This window comes from Pyrgilauda ruficollis, unplaced genomic scaffold (assembly GCF_017590135.1).
Source record: "Pyrgilauda ruficollis isolate IOZ18807 unplaced genomic scaffold, ASM1759013v1 scaffold18, whole genome shotgun sequence".
NCBI lineage: Eukaryota > Metazoa > Chordata > Aves > Passeriformes > Passeridae > Pyrgilauda > Pyrgilauda ruficollis.
In genome coordinates, this window is record NW_024516984.1 from 1,727,216 (window position 1) to 1,734,346 (window position 7,131).

Here is a 7,131-nt window from a genome sequence, read left to right on the forward strand (position 1 = left end):
TTTTTTTTTTTTTTTTTTTTTCAGGAGGAAAGAAAGCTGCTTTTAGAGCTTGACTATGTGGCAGAACTGAATTTTCCATTTCCTTGGAAATCCTAAACCAGTGCTTTTGTACTCCCAACTCTTCAATTTCCAGTATATATTCCTCAAAAATATGTTGGAGAATTACATTAATTCTTGCTTTGTCATTTGTTACAGTAATGTGCCCAGAGATTTAAATTGCTGTTAAATGACAAGGGCATATCAAAGAACATAGATGTGATACATTTATTACAGAAGCTATTTGGGTTTTTTGGGATCTATAATGGGGACCGTCCTAGGGATCACTTTTTGTGATCATACTAGGGACCTCAAATAGCACAGCAGGTCATTTGGGAGGGGTTGTGGAAGGAAGGCAGAGCTGGAATTGTTAACAGCTGCCTGCAGGAAATAAGGGAAGTGGAATCTATCCAAATGTGCTATATGCACATTGAATTATGAGCATGGTGAAAGGTCTTCCAGCTCTACAAGGAGAGAGCAAAATATTATAACTTAAGTGAGTAACCTGATAGCAAGATCAGAAAAAATAATTTGTCATTGGCTCACAAAGCTAGTGCACATCAAAATAGAATTTGCAGAGATACAGTGGTGCAACTAAGTCTCATTTCTTTTCCCCAGATAAAAATATCACAGGAATCCTATTTCAAGCATTATGTGCAAACAGTGTGCAGAACCCATATCTATTTACTCTCATTAGGAGATCTACTTATAAAGATACTGCAATGGCACAAAATACACTAATTTCATTGCACATTTTTCAACTCCATGGTTTCTATTAATTTGCTACCTTAATTGCACTATTTTGCACTATTTCTCCTCGTTACAGGACCTGCATGTTTTCCTGACAGTCTTAAGATTGATCAGTTGATTAAGATAAGAAAATCGTGGCTCTGTTTTAACCTTTCCCAGTAGGATATTGGGCTTTGTATCAAGAAGCTGTAATACTCTACTAATGAAGCTCCCAATAACTACTGGTATGATTCCCACATCTTTTCCATCAGCGGGAGAATAATATTTGTTTTTGCTTTTCCTTTTGCACTATTTTGCACTATTTCTCCTCGTTACAGGACCTGCATGTTTTCCTGACAGTCTTAAGATTGATCAGTTGATTAAGATAAGAAAATCGTGGCTCTGTTTTAACCTTTCCCAGTAGGATATTGGGCTTTGTATCAAGAAGCTGTAATACTCTACTAATGAAGCTCACAATAACTACTGGTATGATTCCCACATCTTTTCCATCAGCGGGAGAATAATATTTGTTTTTGCTTTTCCTTTTACAATCTATGTGCTAATAAAATCTAGTTAAAGGCAAGATACAGGCAAAAAAAAAAAATTCTGTTATTTCTATTCTTATAGCAGAAAATTCAGCTTTCCAGTAGCTGAATACCCTCCAGTCCTCTAATTTGTCTGGTTTCTCATTGCTACAATGTTTTGTGGTTAATTACAAATTCTTCATTATTGGTGGCTGTGATTAGACTAGCTGTTGCCACCCTTGCATTCCATGCTGAGAGGCACACAAACACTCCATATCTGTAATTTATTTCTTCTGTAAATTATTTCTTTATGAAAAGCATCCATTGAAAAGATTCTGCAGGTACAGTCAATATTTAGATGCGAACATGCAAACAGTTTAATTTCTGGGTATTTAGAGTAAGCTCATTCTGCCTCAAACTCTTTTCTTCCCCATCTGGTTATGTGGAGCTTTTCTAACTCACAGAAGCCTTGCAGAACCACAAGCCATAGTGGAGATGAGCTCAAGGAACTTTAAGAATTTCATTCAGACTTCTGATATCTGCACATTCTTTCTAAAGCAATATATTTCTTGGCAGCTCCCAGTAGAAAAGCTTACCTTGGAGACAGGCCATCACCAGCATTTTCACTGCCCTGGTCTGATCTCAAATGTTTACTTCCAAAGTGCTGGTGATTCAAAGATCATCAGTTCAGTATGGCTGCTCTTGATCACATTTAATAAAATCATAAATCTCAGGATACGCTGAGTTAGAAGAGATCCACAAGAACCACTGAAGTCCAGCTCCTAGACCTGAACAGGACAGCATCAAGAGTCACACCATGTGCCTGAGAGCAGTGTCTAAATGCTCCTTGAACTCCATCAGGCTTGGTGCTATAACCACTTCTGTGGGGAGCCTGTTCCAGTGACCAACCACCCTCTGGGTGAAGAACTTTTTCCTAATATGTAACCTAAATGTTCCATGAGACGTGTTGATGCTGTTCCCTTGGGTCCTGGTCACTAGAGAGAAGAGATCAGTGTCTGCCCTCCTCCTCCCCTCACAAGGAAGTTGCAGACTGCAATGAGGTCTCCCCTCAGTCTCCTCTTCTCCAGGCTGAACAGACCAAGGGACCTGAGCTGCTCCTCATGCAGCTTCCCCTCTTGGCCCCTCACCATCTTTGTGTCCCTCCTCCACTCTATGTACCATATTATCGAATGCAGCTACATTTAAAAAGGAGCACTGTGCCACTTATCCACACCATCCATATCTGTGTGGAACAGTCTTTGCATTTACACTGTTTACAGTGTTGTCATAAATCTACTAAGCATTATCGTCAAGGATGCTACTTAGCTGAAATAGAGATTGGTGCTCGCATAAAATAACTAGAGTGACAGGCCTTGTTATTCTTTCTTATTGTCCTGGAAAAATCATGAACTGTGTGTTTATCACTTCATCCATTCCTGAAATGGAGCAACACCTTAATGAACGTGTTGCATGAAATGAGTTCCAGTTGAAACTGAAGAAGGCTGCTCATTGAGACTGAAATGGCAAAGGGAATTCAAGTCAGATGCTTAATTATCCGAACTGGAGTTTGACCAAGATTCTGCTATTCTTGTGATATGTGTCATGGGATAGCTCGTGATCAAAAGCTGCTCTAACCTCCACTTGAATTTGGAGATTCCTTCTTTATACTTAGTGTCCACCAGGTGCCAGGAGGGTGCAGCAGCTCTGTTCTTCCTCAAAGCAAAAGGTTCTGTTTAGTGCAGAACCACAAGTTACTTCAGATCCTTACCTGCTTTTCTTCAATGTATCTTATCCAGGTATGGATATTATCTGGATTATCTGAGCCAGATATTGCTTGGTTTCATGACCAAGACTCAGAGGTGTTTCTGGCTAAAAAGTAACTCCACTGGAAACTTAAAAAAAGAGAGCTCAAATAAAAGCATAGGACAATATTTTCCTTGTTCCCTTCAAACTGTCCCTCAGAACTAAAAATCAGAGATGAAATAAAAAATTTATATGATGCCAGCATTTAGAATTGTCTAACAAATTTAAAACTACTTAATTATCTCTGTAATATTAATCCATTCAATAATACAAAATAAAGTAAAAAAAAGAAATGAAAAGTTTATTCAAATACCATTTGACTGACATTAGTAAACAAATGGAATGATTTTACAGAAGAAAGAGATCTACATATTTAGATATGATACAGATATTTAATAATAATATAATACTTACTAGGTAACAATCTCTGAAAAATAACAAAGGCAAGAATTGTGAGTATATGTAAAGTGATTAAGAGGAGATTAATATATTAAATAAAGATTTTTGAAAGCAGGTGGTGTCTTCAAGACAACCAAGAAAGTGCTTAACGGTTATGGTAACACATAGAGATGGCGCTGGAATGTAAAGGAATTTAAAACCCATAAACAATTTTCCTGCCAATAAGGATTATATTTTCCAGTGTGAACTGCTTCTTAATTGAGACTAAAATTTTCTCCATTATTCTAAAAATAAGGTTAACTGGAAATAGCACCAGCACTGTAAAAGAAATGACAGATGTGCAATCAGGAAAAGATGATAACATGAATAAGCTTTACAAGAACTACAATTCCAGTTACAAATAACAGAAGACACCTCCCTTTGTGTAAATGAAGACTTCTTTACCATTATAATTTCTGTCTGTCATAATCTCCTGTGGTAAAATTAATGCAGTCCAGGAAATTGCAGCTTTGTAACAGCAGCAGCCCTACCTACATTTGCATGAGTACTCTGTAGTGACAGGAATAGAATATATGGCATAAAAAGTTACTAAAAATAGACTTGTCTAGTCACTGGCCAAATGCTCCCCATTGCTTTTGGGAACAGAGAGTGTTGACAGGAGAAGCTGTCAGTGCAGCCAGCATGACCCTTCCCACAGCTCTGGTGTGCTGTTCTGTCTCCGTAGACCTGCAGGTGGGAAGGAGTGGGTTGGAGGAACAACCACTTTCTGCAACATTAGGTGCTGTCAGCCTCCTAAGCCATCACTGAATAACAGAATGTTCCTTGTCTGCGTTTCACTAGTGGGAGGGTGACTTATCACACAACTGCAACGGGATGAGCAGTGTTGATGGGACTAAAGGTAAAATTCTTCTGCAGATAAGAGGTGCATATTTAATTCCTGTCCTCTGTAGATCTGCTAACTTCTGCAGAGAAAAGAGCCCTTCCCAAGTAAAAATATATATGGAATTGTATGGTGTTCCCATTTTCATGGTGCTTGTACACTTTTGCATGTGAATAAATTACAGACACATACATTAAAAGAAAAAAAAAAAAAGAAAAGAAAGTTAAACATTTCAGCATACTAACTGTTCCAGGGAGTATCACATGGTTGTGCATATCAGTGCCATGTCCTGATCCTATCTGGAGCTGGAAGCCTTTGCTAGGTTGTGGCATGGTACAAAGAACTGAGAAGTATTTTCAAAAGCCTTGCCTATCTTTCAAAATACGCTCTGAAACACTATTCTGGAAGCTGTATCATAGTTACTATATTAGTTTACATTGCATTACCTTACCTGAAACCACATATTCAAATCTATAGTTACTTATTTTTATACCTGGTACAGGATTATTATATCCTGCATCTCATGCTATACACAGAAATGTAATTACATTTCTCAGACTATCCATAGTATGAAATTTTATCTTGTCATAGACTTGATCCTGCAGCACAGGATAGCTTTGCAAATGAAAATCTTGAAAGAATTTTGTGTGCATTGTATATGCTGCTCCTCTCTCTATTACAGTTTAAAAAACAATATTACAGTTTTTAAAAATTGTAATATTATTATATTTAAATAATAATTAAATATAATAATATTACAGTTTTAAAAAATAAAAATAAGGCAGGTCTTGTGTTAGATTACTGTGCCTCTCCCAATGTAATGAATCTGGGAAAATGTAAAAATAAGCTCTTTTAATGCTCTTTTTATTCCATATACTTGCCTTGAGGAAGAAACGTGGTTCAGCACACAGTCCCTTGACCATACTCCAATTCTTACACTGTGAGTGAGAAGTTATGGGAATTTGCATAACCTGTATTATGTCTGAATTTTTATTTTTATCTTTTTTTTTCTTTTAAGCGATCAGTGTATTTCTCTGTGTCTTTGAACAGCTCCTATCGCAGTGGGTTTAGGCTTGCAGACTCTAAGCATTATTATGAAACTAAAAATAACAGACGGATAAAAAATTATTATTGGAGGTTATTTGTTCTTAAATGTGACACAGAAAATTGCAATGGTACCTGAAAAAGTCTGCACAATACAAACAGACTCCATGAGATATATTTTCACAATTACTACTTAGTAAAGAGGCAAGATTAACAAAGAGTTTTAGTTGTTTATAATATTGATACACAAATACTTTTGCACTTGACAATGAGCTTCGACATTTTCACTGGTTGGTCTCTGCAAAAGTTAAGATTCTTTTTTCTAGGGAAAATAAAAAAAAATCAGAATAATAATTTTAGAATTAAGAAAAATTAAACTTGAGCATTACCAAGCTTCTCAAAATGTCTCTCTAAGCATGGGACATGAATAAGAATAGAGGAAGAAAATATGTTGTACACTTTTCATTTTATCTCTGCTAAATGTAAGCCTTGCCAGTATCCAATGTGCTGCCTTGCTCAGCCCTCATTTATTGGGTACAGAAGTTTATATGAAACAACAGGACAGGGGCAGGACAGAGGGGTACATGTGTGATTCCATCCTGTGACACAGGTGAAGACACCTTGAGGAACCTTCAGTAGGGCTGTTTTCAGAGGTACAGTTGGTTCGCTTGCCTGGCTCATGTGCAAAGATGCATAGTAGCATGTTTTCAGTAGGAGGCATTTCCCATGGAGGCACGTGCTTGGATTTGTAGTCTGTATCATTCAGCCTTCAGTGCTGGGAACCCACGGGATGCCTTGGCAGCACTACCAGGTACCACAGTGAAGGCTGAGGCATGTGCAGGCTGTGCTGTGACTCGCCAGTCGAAGAAGCTCAGGGGCAAGTAGTGCAGAAAAGCACCTGTGCTTGTGCTACGACACTGAACTCGAGCCATGATGTATCTTCTGGGCAGCTCAGGCACAAGCAGCGCATCCCACCCACCAGAGAAGGCAGGGTTTTCATAGAAGGAAAACTGCACTGCACAGCAGTTTAATTAAACATGTCTCATATGGCAGTTGTGTCCAGAGGAAGAACAGCAGAAAGAAAGCAGCAAGTTCTGATGCTTGAATTTTTCCTTTAGAGCCTGACTAGCATCCACGGAAGGCTTGTTACCAGCCAAGTGCATCCCCTAGTTTCCTGGTACACATTTAGGTACCATCTAGCTTCCCACGGATACAGCAGAAAACGCTAGCAGGTCTACACATCAGGCTGCAACGTTTGTGTTGAAAAGTCCTGTAGACCTTTGACTATCTTTAAACACATGGACATGAAACACTGAACAGCAGAGGCAGGTGACTGAACTATTACCTAATTCCTGCTATTAAGACTATAGCAGCTCAGGTGACTAGGGTTTAAAGAACTCTGAAGAGTCAAGTCAAGGAGCTGTAGGAATGCTTATTTTTTTTTATCCCAGATGGGTTCTTATTTAGATGACAGTCATATTTCCAAGAATAGGTCAGCGTGCTGAGATGCTTAATAACAATAATTCTCAGCTGCATGTGCAGGCTTGAGCGGTCAGACTGAGTTGTGACACAGCTTTCCCTGCAGGTCCCTGGGAGGGAATTTGAAGTTTGACAAGTCAGAAAAGCAGTTCAGAGGAGGAGGTCCCACACAGACAATTTGCTGTAATTGCTGCAGGACAGACCAGACACTGGTAGAACTCAGTGCAGCCTAATTGG